This window comes from Vipera ursinii (assembly GCF_947247035.1).
Source record: "Vipera ursinii genome assembly, chromosome: 1".
NCBI lineage: Eukaryota > Metazoa > Chordata > Lepidosauria > Squamata > Viperidae > Vipera > Vipera ursinii.
Genome location: NC_139512.1, coordinates 124,401,922 through 124,414,740, shown reverse-complemented (window position 1 = coordinate 124,414,740; position 12,819 = coordinate 124,401,922). Strand labels below are relative to the sequence as shown.

At 38.6% G+C, this 12,819-nt stretch overlaps 1 protein-coding gene across 1 annotated transcript in view; it reads left to right on the top strand.

Moving 5' to 3' along the window:
- Nucleotides 1-10,849, top strand: part of GYPC (glycophorin C (Gerbich blood group)) — a 68,551-nt gene extending 57,702 nt beyond the window's left edge. Inside the window, exons 6-7 of the mRNA XM_083349900.1 lie at nucleotides 3,500-3,576; nucleotides 10,635-10,849. The gene's annotated coding sequence lies outside the window, so the exon portion shown is untranslated. The remainder of the gene's footprint in view (nucleotides 1-3,499; nucleotides 3,577-10,634) is intronic.
- The last annotated feature ends 1,970 nt before the right edge of the window (nucleotides 10,850-12,819 follow it).

Here is a 12,819-nt window from a genome sequence, read left to right as displayed (position 1 = left end):
TGGTTCACAACGAAAAGAGTTTATTCAATACACATAAGTCAACTGACAACTGTCAAATGTTTCAGGCTTTTATACAAGAACTGTTTAAACTGTATCCAATCATCAGTCACTGTTTTCCCGCTTCTTTGCACATTAACCAATAGTTTCACCAGAATCTCCCGCTTCAAAGAACCTTCTTTGCAACCTGCTATTTGCATGTTTGCAACTATCTACTGACATAACAAATTATATCCACAACTTTCCTCTGATCCACTAATTTTGTCACTTGGTCAAAGAATGCAATAAGGTTTGTCTGGCATGATCTGTTCTAGACAAACCCATGTTGGCGTTTAGTAATGGCTTTGTTTGCCTCTAGGTGCTTGCTGATTCATTGTTTGATTATCTTTTCCAGAATCTTACCAGGTATTGAGGTCAGGCTAATAGGTCTGTAGTTTCCTGGATCTGTTTTTTTTTCCCTTTTTTGAAGATGGGAACTACATCAGCTCTCTTCCAGTCCTCTGGTAGTTCCCCAGTACTCCAGGATCTTTGAAAAATATAGTTCAGTGGTTCCGAGATCACGTCTGCCAGTTCCTTCAGAACCTTGGGGTGGAATCCATCCGGTCCTGGTGATTTGAACTTGTCTAGGCTGGACAGGTGCTCACTTACCATTTTCTTGCCTATCTTAACTTGCGTTTCTATTCTGTTTTTTATGGCACTGATTTTGGTAGGTTGGACTGTTTTTTCCCTTTGTGTAAAGACAGATGCAAAAAACGAGTTAAATAGTTCTGCTTTCTCTATGTTGCTTGTCACCTTCTTGCCACTTTCACCCACTAATGGACCATTCATTTCCTTCACTTTTTTCTTGTTTTTTACATGTTGGAAGAAGCTTTTTTTGTTATTTTTGAGTTTGGTCACAAGCCTTAGTTCATTTTGATCCTTAGCTTCCCTCACTTCATCTTTGCAGGCTCGGGCTATTTGCTGATATTCTGACTTAGTTATGTGCCCCTCTTTCCACTTTCTATACTTGTCCTTTTTATCTTTCACTTAATATCATAATAAAAATAGGTTTAAATCAATAGCAAAAAAACCTTATTGCAAATAACAGTATGTCAATTAAAACATCAGAAGCAGTGCAGGGAATAACAGCAGTTGGAATTTCTCAGCAGCTTCTCCTGCTGATATATTTTCTGCTCTGGTTATTATGTTCTCAGTGGTAAGTGCTGTAGCATAGATCCCAAAATGCTAGGATTAGCCATGGGGAGGCCTGAGAATGAAGTAAGCAAGGAAGCCATTCCTTATCATATTGAAAAGGTTGCTTTTGTTTGTAGGTTTGATTTGTTAAACTCCGCTTCCGACAAATGAACTTGTCAGTTCTGGAAAAGAATTCAAAGCATAATTTGCCAATCTCTCCCAAATTCCACTGTCATTCATGCTGCTACAGCATGATAACTGCCCTCATGAATGCATGCATAAAGAGTACCATCTGTTTCTGAAGTGCTGATAAACAATTCTTCTGAAACCCTTAATAAATGGCATATGTTTCACACACACACTCAAACACACAGAGACAGATGACAGAATGCAACAGAAGACTGGATTTAAGGGTTTCCATTTGTTGCTAACTTTTATTTTATTTATTTTATTTTAAATCCATTTATATCCCGCCCTTCTCCAAAGACTCAGGGCGGCTTACAAGCTTAGCAGTAGCCTTCATTCTATGTATATGCCTGCTTATTTTATGAAAAGAACTGTTGATAATGAAGATAAAAAAGCAGTAATTGGAGGCTAGAGGTTCAATACTCTCGCACATTTGAATTTTGAATTTTATTGAATTTATATACCTCCCTTTCCCGTAGGACTCATCTCAGTTACTTCTTCCCAGGTGAAGAAAGAACTCTTTAATCTTTCTTCAGTATGAATGGCAAAAAAGGCAAAGGAAGGAAGGAATTGCACTTTCGCTCCTATTGGCAGTCATTCATTTTGATGAAAGCAAATATATTTTAGCGATTAGTGTTTTTTGTACCTGTTGAGATATGTGACAACCAGTATCTATGAATTTTTTTCCCTTCATTATACAGTCATCTATCCAATGGTCCCTGAATTTCTTGGTTTGCCAAGTCTCAATGAAATAATCAAGAATGATATGGCAAAGAAACTCCTCCCATGGATTTATTTTTTTTGGTAGGGAAGTGTAGCCAATGTCAGAATGTTTGAAGGATATGTCATAGGAAATGACATTACTAGCAATAGCATTTTCTATCTCCTCATAATAATGTTTATTGCTACCTATAGAATCTCTACATAGATCCAACATCCAACAGTCTATATCCCATATGTGGGCAAGTTTAAAAGCATAGGGCAACCCTGTAATGCACATAGCTCTAACCAGTGGTTAGAATGCAGGTATTGCAGTTTAGCTTTGCCCACAACTAGGAGTTTGATCTGACTGGCTCAAGGTTGATTCAGCCTTCCATCCTTCTGATGTCAGTAAAATGAGGAGCCAGAATGTTGGGGACAATATGCTGGCATTGTAAACCACCCAGAGAGTGCTATAAAGCACTATAGGGTGGGCATATAAGTCTTAGTGCTGTTGCTATCCTCCAATATTTGTTTGCTAAGAGAACCTCCGTAGCAGTGAGGTTCCAGACTAGGACTTGGGACATGAAAATTCAAGTTCACCTCTCAGTTATGCTCCTCAGTGGATGAATCTGAGTCAGCCACTGTTTTTCAGCTCAATGTACCTCACAGATTTGTTGCTATGAGAGAAAAATGGAAGAGAGTTCTCTATATAATACCTTGAGCTCCCTACAGAATGGTACGTAACCTGCTGCTCATTCATTAATTTGTCTGAGGATAAACAATCTACACTGCAATCATTCTTGCAAAGCCACAATAGCATCCTCCGTACACAAGACATAATCAGAGCACAGAATGGGCCAACTCACCATGGGACAACTCACTGCAGGACAATTCAACAAATATAAAGGTTAAATTAATTTCAATGGAACCATGGCGAATAATAACAAAATAAAGAAAATCAATCCATAAATACAAGATTTACAATATTTTTGATGAAAACATTGTCACCAATAATAAAAGTAACTGAATGAAATTGCTAATGCAATGTTGAATTGTCCCATGGAGAATTGGTTGTGGTGAGTCAGCCATGGTGAGTTGGCTGCAGCAAGTTGGCCATAGTGAGTTGTCCTAGACCCATTAGAGCAATATGTACACAATATTTATTAAAATGCTTCTCCTGAGATGGCTGCCATTCTCTTTACTTGGAAATATTTTAGCAAGTTAAATAAAGTTAACTGAATAAGCTCCATCAAATTCAAGTCGAATTAACAAATAGGACACCAACTTAAAAAGTTGGTAATAGCCTCTGGTGCTGGCCCCCTCCCTGGGCTGAATATCGGCTGTCAAAGAGGATACAAATTAATGGGTCCAATTCTCTCTCTATATATTACTAATTAGAAGTGCTGAGTGCACATGATGAGGATATTATTTCCTTTAACAGAATCATCCACATCTGAATGGATGAAGGCTGTATTTCCATGCGTGCACCACCCTATAGGACAAATTTTTGAGATGATGGTAAAAAAACCTAGCAAAGCTGTTTTATATGTCTGGCAGTCAATACCATGCATGAACTTACTCTCTAGAAGTAATTGGTTAAATCCACACAGCTTTAAGACAACTACTCATGTTTCCCAAGTCATAAAAAATACAACTTGTGTTCTCAGTATATCTAATTACTGGCAACAAAAGGATGCAGAATACATGGGAATAACTTATATGTAAAATGAGGCATGCATGTTTGCAAGCAATGTCACCCTTGTAATCTTTTTCTAAACAGCAAACATTCATGCAAACATAAAGGCAGATCCCCTTTCTTTCACTGAGCAACGTTGAAACATGAATTTTAATTTTGTCTGCCCTTGGTGATTAATTTAAATGGATTCTTCCTCTCCTTTATGCTGATACACAAAGAAAACCTTGCTTCTAAGGACCCCACACCATTTCTCAAGTTGCCATAATACCACAGCTGTTTGGATGAGGGTAGGAAGATGGCTGCTGATGTAGAAGAGACATTTTTGCTTTATGAATATATTGCTATGAAGAGTACAGAAGTATATACATTCTGTCTGGCTCCTAAACACCCACATACACACCCACATAAAGAAACAAAGTTATATGGTAAACAAGAACCAGGCAAGTGGATATGATCCACTGTGGGAAAGTTGTTATACTTCAGTTTGAATAGTTATGAAGAAAGATACTGTGATTGTGGAGTCTCTATTCTTATTGTATTCCATTAATGAAAATAATCTTGTTTATTAAAAGATGTTTCTCACAGTAATAATATATATAATATATTCATTATTGCATGAATAATGCCCTTTGAAAGATTATGGCTTCCTCTGAGATATGACAAAATCTTTGCTCAGAAAAGAACTGATCTTTTTTAAAAACTCTTGGAAAAGATTTGCTAATAAATAAACAAACACTCAAGCAGACTAGGGCAATTGAGGCTCAGGTTTTTCATCCCCATTGGTGTCCTGAAGTAATAAATGTCCCACTGTTTGGCATTAATCTGACAATTACTCCACCTGCAGGATTGTCCATGAGACATCTGTGAATTACACAGAATTACTGCAACCCTCCCTCCCACCTTCAACATAAGGGTTAAAGCCTATACTTTGCTTTTAAATCAGAGCAACACTCCTATTTCTCCTTTGTCACCTAGAAATTGTGTCGCACAAAACTGGGACTACAACCAAATGGAAATCTATTTTTTTATTATTATTCATTTCATATTCATGATTTCCCATGACTAGGGCAGGCAGTTTTCACCTTTGAATCATCTTTCCCTACACAGTACCCAGGAATACGGTAATAGAAGGAAGCTACTGACATCTTTTGTATTTATTTGCTCATTCACTTATAAATCTTTCTGCCATGTTCTTCAACTTGAAATTTGGCAGAGCACTGAAATAATAATGCAAACAAGATTCTGCCTTCAGGTCTACAGTCTAAAAATAAAGGACACAGAAGGCAAGAGGAGGATTGAAAGGGAAAAAAAGGCTAGCTATAAGTGGCATCCTAGGAAACCCTCCGGAGGAAAACTGTACTTCTGCTATATGAAATGTGTATATGTATGTATATATTCAAAACCTTGAATAGGAGTTACTTGATATCCACCTTCCAGTGAGGGTTCTGCACCAACAAAACCAAATCCAACACCTGTAGGAAAATGAAGGCCTGGAGCTGCTCCTTGCACATTCATGCAGAATTAATTGGATTTGGTTTTGTTCAGGTGAAACTGGTGCTTTGAAGGTGGAGGAATCCACATGACTTATCTGTTTGTCACAGACAGATCATTTCTTGGTCCATGTAGATTAAAAGCAGGTGTAAACCATTTGGAACATTTACAGTGGTTCAAACCACGCACCTGAGGAATCTGACAGAGTTCTGAAGGTCCTTGGGTAACGTTTGATCTGTCTAATACAGAGATAGCCAAGGAAGTTGACACTATGCCTTATGCCTTATTCTACGGCCATACCAGCTCCTTAGTTTACTATAAACTGAAGGTGATGAAACGGATGGGATATCAGTGGGAATGTAAGTACAGAGTGAGGCAGCTGAAGACCGAATCTGAACTGTCATTTTGCAGAAGTGGAGGTAGTCAAAAGTCTTTACTTTTTCGTCTCCACTGTATTTGTGCAGAAGACTAGCATTCTTTTTCCATGCTGTGTGGCATCTATTTCATCAAGACATTGGAAGGAGGGGAACCAAAATAGTTAATGGCATGTTGTAAGCAAATTGCAACATTCTTTGCAGACAAAGTTGATCAGATCCGTATCAGCTTGGACTCTGGAGTTGGGGCTGATCATGATCATTGTAATTTCAGGAGCTGCCTGTCCTGTTATGTTGAATTCTTTTTAGCATGTAGGTCTCAAGATAATGGGCAGGATGAGAGCTACCACTTCTTTGCCATTACCCTTTACAGCTGATTAAATTGGCAACATTATCAGCAACATTGGTTCCACAATTGAGGGAAATAATCAATGCCATCTTTAGAAAGATTTACAGTCTGGGAGTGCTCTTTGATCCTCAACTATTAGGGATTTCGAAGTAACATTTGTAATGCAGTCTCTGTATTTCTTTCTGAGCTACTTGGATTTGGAAAGGGCTATGTATCTTGATTACTACTGCAATACATTTGGCATTATTTTTATCATGGAAAAACAGAAAATGTAACCTTGGTGGAGCAGTGGGCTAATGCCTCCTTAAGTAACACCAGCTGCCTGCAATTAGTGCAGGTTCGCATCCCACCAGGCTCAAGGTTGACTCAGCCTTCCATCCTTCTGAGGTAGGTAAAATGAGGACCCAGATTGTTGGGGACAATAAGCTGACTTTGTAGTAATGCTGCTTGGGGGGGGGGGCGAAAGCCCTAATAAGCAGGCATATACATAGAATGAAGGCTATTGCTAAGCACATTGGTTTGTGCTTAAATTGTAAGCCGCCCTGAGTCTTCGGAGAAGGGCGGGATATAAATGGGATTAAAATAATAAAAAATAAAAAATAAAACTGATGCAACATTCAGGAAGGCTGTTAAATAAATCAAATTAATTGGGGTGGGTTTTTTTCAGTCATTTGAGATTTTGGTAGGGTTTAAAGTATTTTCCTTGGGACATTTGTAGACCTACTCACTATGCCTATTATGCACAATAAATAATCCAGTTCTGTCCTGCCAAAGAAAAAGGGCAAATAGACAGAACTCATGCAAGCTTCACTGTCACCCCCGCTCATTTCATCTAAGGTTGCCTGTAAGTAACCCTGGAAGAATATCCAGGATCCACAAAGAATCTAACTGCAAGGATTAATATCTGCTGTCTCCCTCACCCTGCTGCAACCACCACAAAACAGCCATAAATAAAACCATAGTAAATAGTACCTAATTGCAAAAATGTTGACAAATTACTATCCCTTTTGCTTCATAATTCACAGACTAGAATAGCGTATTTTACTGAACAGAAACCAGAGTAATGACTTTTTCTCCCCCAAAGCCAGACATATACAAATGACATGTACTAAAAAGAGGGGGAAGGGACAGGAAGTGCTAGCAGTTTATTTCCTTTTTCTGTGAAGCTAGCTAGGGATGGTACTGTAGCTAGTTAACTACACCCTACCAGGACACTCAGAGAACATATGTTCTGCCTGGGGGAAAGGCAGAAAGAAATGACCTGAGATTAGCAGTCTCTTAGACAAAGAAAAGGGAGATGAAGAAAATACAGAGAATAAATCTTTTAAGTATTCAGATATACCCTACTTCCCCCTGTGATTAGTAGATCATAAGATCCTGCCATTGGATTCTGACTTCCAATGAAGGGTAAAAAGGATGAATGTGGACCAGGGAAACTAAGATGAGAGAGAAGACCTTAGAAAGATCAGTAAGTCAACAGGCAGACATCTGGAAAGATAATAGGATCATGCAGGACATAAATCTTAGCCCTGATGACAGTAATCTGAAGACCTTTAAAGTAAAACAAGTTAGAGCTAAAAGAACATGTGTGGCTTTGTTGGTATAGTCATGTTAGAATTTGGAAGACAGTACTGGTTTTGCTGCTTCTCAGCTAGAGTTTGGTGCTTTGTAAATTATTGGGGTTTTTTTAATAATATTTACAGATCATCTTTAGATCAGATATAGAATCATAGATAGAGACTGTATGGCTCTCCAGGCACTGTAGTACAATAATGCCCAGCTACCTCATGTGGAATAATGAATGGTAAAAGCTGTTCATCATTGTAGTTCTGCAAATTATGGACTAAATAAGCAAAATAGAGCAATTGGCTGGGTGTCAAGCAATAACACTTTTGGTACATAATAGTATGGTTATGGATGGAATCAACTTAATTTTGTGCAAGACCTCATCTGTTTTTGATTACAGAATAAATTTAGGGAGGTGGAAGGGACCTTGTAGGTCAGGGGTGTCAAACTGCTGTCCTGTGGGCCAGATGTGTCATCTGAAAGCCTCACCCACCCCTTTGCTGGCAACGGAAAAACTGTCCCGATACATTGCATGATGTCACGTGATGTCGCGAGTTTGACATGTCTGTTGTAGGTCACCTAGTCCAAGCCCCTGCTCAAGCAGGAGATTCTATACCATTTCTGACAAGTGGCTATCCAGTCTCTTCTGGAAAGCCTCCAGTGATGAAGCACCCACAACTTCTGAATGCAAGCTGTTCCATTGTTTATTGTTCTCACCGTCAGAAAATGTCTTATTTCTAGGTTGAATCTCTTCTTCATCAGTTTTCATCCATTGTTCCTTGTCTGGCCTTTGGGTGCTTTGGAAAATAGATTGTCTCCCTCCTCTCTGTGTCAGCCTCTCAAATATGGGAACACTGCTATCATATCACTCCTGATCCTTCTCTTCATTAGACTAGGCATGCCCAGTTCTTCCAACTGTTCTTCATGTTTTAGCCTCCAGGCCCCTAATCATCTTTGTTGCTCTTCTCTGCACTTTTTCTAGAGTCTCAACATCTTTGACCAAAACTGGATGCAGTATTCTAGGTGTGGCCTTACTAAGACATTATTACAGACATGTCAAACTCACGACGTCACGTGACGTCGCAAGATGTATCGGGACTATTTTGGGGTGCGGCTTCCAGATGATGCATTCGGCCTGCAGGCTGGCAGTTTGACATCCCTGCTTTATAGTAATACCTCACATGATCTTGATTTAATCCCTCTATTAATGCAATTTAGGATTGCATTGGCTTTTATGGCTGCTGCAGCACACTGCTGGCTCATATTTAGTTGATTGTCCACTAGGTCTCAAGATCCCTCTCATATTTATATATATATATATATAAATATAAAATATAAAAAATCCCATTTATATCCCGCCCTTCTCTGAAGACTCAGGGCGGCTTACAATTTAAGAAGCACAAATCAATGTGCTTAGCAATAGCCTTCATTCTATGTATATGCCTGCTTATTAGGGCTTTTGCCCCCCCCCCCCCAGCGGCATTTTTACAAAGTCAGCTTATTGCCCCCAACAATCTGGGTCCTCATTTTACCTACCTCAGAAGGATGGAAGGCTGAGTCAACCTTGAGCCTGGTACACACACACACACACACACACACACACACACACACACACATATCAAGGACATTGCTTATTGCACCATTTTAAGTAATGAAGCTGAAAAGATTTACACACAACTGTACCTTTTAGATAGATGCTAATTGTTTTCCTCGTGTTCACTATGCATTCACTTGCCGACATTATGCTTGTAATTATATTTCAGATGCCTCATTTTTTGATGAATTAAGCCATATAATAGCACCATAATAATTAATGAGTAAAATCAGTAGATACCTTTTGAAAGCACTGGGAAAATTCTGTTAGACCCAATGAATCTGACTGAGGATTCTCTAATCAGGTGTGTGTTAAGCAATGCCTCAAATCATGTGGCCTGGTGGGTACTCATTTAAGTTAAGTCTGAACACTTGAGCAGGAACTGTAGCAAAACTAAAAAGCAAAAATAAAGTTTTTAAAAAAGTAATATATATTAGTATCTCAATACTGATCTAAGGCAATGATTTGGAAATCCATCTGTATTTTGACCCTCTCAACCCTCTAAACTAATTTAAATCACTCCTTCTGAAGACCCTAAGGTCTGTGGATTGACTGATGGATCTATAACATTCAGAAATCCCTCTTCAGTTTGTACAAAATGGCAAAGGCAAGGATTTTGACAGCAAATAAAAAAAAAATACTGACAATAAAATGTGATGCAAACTTGAGAAGTTTAGAAATGGGAAATCAAATTCTTCTGACCTTTTCTCCTATAACTTAGAGAGGCTTCGGGACTAAAGCTTCATCCTTTATTTTGGTTTTATTTTTAGAATCTATTTTATTAGCATTCTATGTGCCTTTGTTCACCCACATCATTTCACAGTCTGTATTTATGCAGTGAAAAAGCCTATGCATTTACATATGTTGTCAGATTTATTTTCCATTGTTTGATTTGTTGTTGAGGGTCTGGTGCCACTGATGTTTTTTTACACGAAAACTCATATTGAGTAAGTTGATAGGTAGCAGAAATAGGCTGCCTCACTCCCTAGAGGACCGAAAGTTCAGATAACAACTGAATATGAGATGTCTTTCTTTTCTTTCTCGGGCATTGTACTCGCAGCCTGATTGATCACGGCAGCAACCAAGTCGAGAGAAATCTGTGCCAGTTTTGAAGACAAGTTAATATTTGCCAGGAGGCTATCCCAGAATGGGATCTAATATAGCAAAATTTCATCAGTTGAGGATCATTGCTTTATTGTTGTCATTGCTATTGTTATAGTCACTGCATTTTTTAAAAAAAATCTGAGTTAAATTACATACATGCATGCTTTTCAATGTGGCATCCAGCTATAATCCAAATGTCTTAACTTTGAGGAAAAAACCAAATGTTATTATTAATACTACGGTGTCATTTGTCATTCTAGCTTTTTTTTCCACGTAGAAGTCTTTTTTTTCTTCTTTCAAGATTGTCTGTGATGTTTCTATTTGTATCTTAAGGGTAAAACTGGGTGCAACTTCCCTTTTGGTTTTGTTTTTTCCCCTCCACAACCCTCCATTGCTCTGCAGCTTCCTGTCTGCCTGTTTCCTGAGTTGAAAAAGCAGAATTCTCTCATACATCTTCCCTTGGGATTGACGAGAAGTGTGGGGAAACTAGAGAAATTCAAGAGCACCACAAAAACTGGTTGCACAACAAAAACAGGACACGCGCCTCACCCCTTCACCTGATCACATGCCTGATCTATTATTAAAATGCAGTAATAAAAGTTTTATGTTTTATTGTATCACAAGATTCTTTGTTACTCATGGAAATTTCACTTAATGTTTCTTTTTCAAAGGAGACTGAACACCATTATTTTTTTCCCATCAGGTTTAACAAAAACACAAATACCTTTACAATATTCCAAACTTTCTCAGCTTGGTGCTTTCTATAGAGTTTTCTCTAAGTTTTTGATTCTTTGCCAATCTGCAGAGACCCATACTTCAGAATTTGAAGCCCTGTGGTCTGGCACTGAGGTGGAAAATGTAACAAAGAACACCCCAGTTGTATATGTTTGTATAGCAGTGCACACCTTCAAATACCGATACAGGCTTTGTGCAGTATGTCAAGAGATGCGCTCCAAAGATAGGGACCAGGACCCATTTTTCAGAAGGTGAGAGGTGTTAAAGGGAAAAATAAATTGAACAAAAAATTTAAATAAACAGCTGAACAAATTTGCCTGGGCCTGCTATAGTCTAATACTAACCGAACTAAGAAAAATAAGGATATTAACACAGTGATGTGGCCAAAGCTGGCTTTAGCTAAGCGCAAGTAGCATCAATTTGGGGTACCAAAGCTTAGAAAGTCCCAGTGCTTTTCCTCATTCTGACTCATGAAATGCCATTTTTTAAAATTAGTGGAAGGTGGCACCATCAGTCAATCTGACCTAAAGGCACCATATACTTGAGCCATAATTAAGAATGAAAATGAATAACTGTCTGTCTCTCACGTGTGTGTGTGTGTGTGTGTGTGTACATATCAATATACTGATGTAATTCAGATATCAAATGCTACCTTTCAGAAGAAACTTTCCTAAGACAGGTTACAGTCAGTAGCTTTAAAAAGTCTTGGGCTTCAGTACAGGCCTTTGATGCTGACCCCATATTTGGATCTCACACCACTCTTGCTATCAGGCAGCTAAGTTGATTTAACTTCAAGTTGCAGGTTCACAGAAATGGCAAAATCTGGAATTTAGTATGTTGCTCTGGAGCTTTCTAGAGCTTGGTGGCAGAGCACTGCCTGATCCTGAATACTTCTTCTCTACCACTTTCTCTACCAGCACCATGTTACACTGTAGAAGGCCAAGAGATAGTGCCATGGTGAGTTCCCACTCCTACCTTAAGAGCACCCATGGCAATTTCTTCACAGATCTTCTGACCCAGGGGTCCCCAACCTCTGGTCTCTGGACCAGTACTGGGCCACGGCATGCCAGCAATTGGTCCGCACAAAAAAGCAAAGCCCCAATTGTGGGATGCAGGCAGCACACAAAACCACCACCCCCTTCAGTCCATGGAAAAACCTCTCTCCACAGAACTGGTCCCTGGTGCCCAAAAGGTTGGGGACCTCTGTTCTAACCAATGTAGCATGATTCTGAACATTTCTGAGTTTGATACAGTGTAGATCATTTGTTCAGTAGTTTGGGGTTTGAAAGCAGTGATAATGTGGAAGTACTTTAAGAGTAACAGCATAAACCAATCTGAATACATATATCTAAAATAACTACTATCCAAGATATGTGATAAATTAATGCTAGATTGGAGAAGCTAAAATAGCAAAGGTTTTCTTAATTAAAAGATGAAATCACATATAAATGTCAATTATCTTCCTGTAATTGAAGATTCTTGCTTTTTTAACATTTATTTTTTTTTAAAAAATTGTACTTTTCAATTATTTACATCTCACCTTTACTATTTTTATAACTAACTCAAGGGGGTGAGCATATCTAATGCTTCTTCTTCTTCCTATTTTCCCCATAAAAGTCACCCTGTGAAGTGAGTTGGCCTGGGGGAGATACTGGCCCAGCTGGCTTTCATGCCTAAAGTGAAACTAGAACTCACAGTCTCCTGGCTTGAAAAAGCTGTATGTGTTTGAGAACTCTGAGAACTTTTAAATGTAACAATCAAACAAATCATGAAGTAATTCAGCTTAGATTCTTCAAAATAGTCTTCTGCAAAATAAATGATACACACTGAAATTAACCAGAAGTTGAATTCT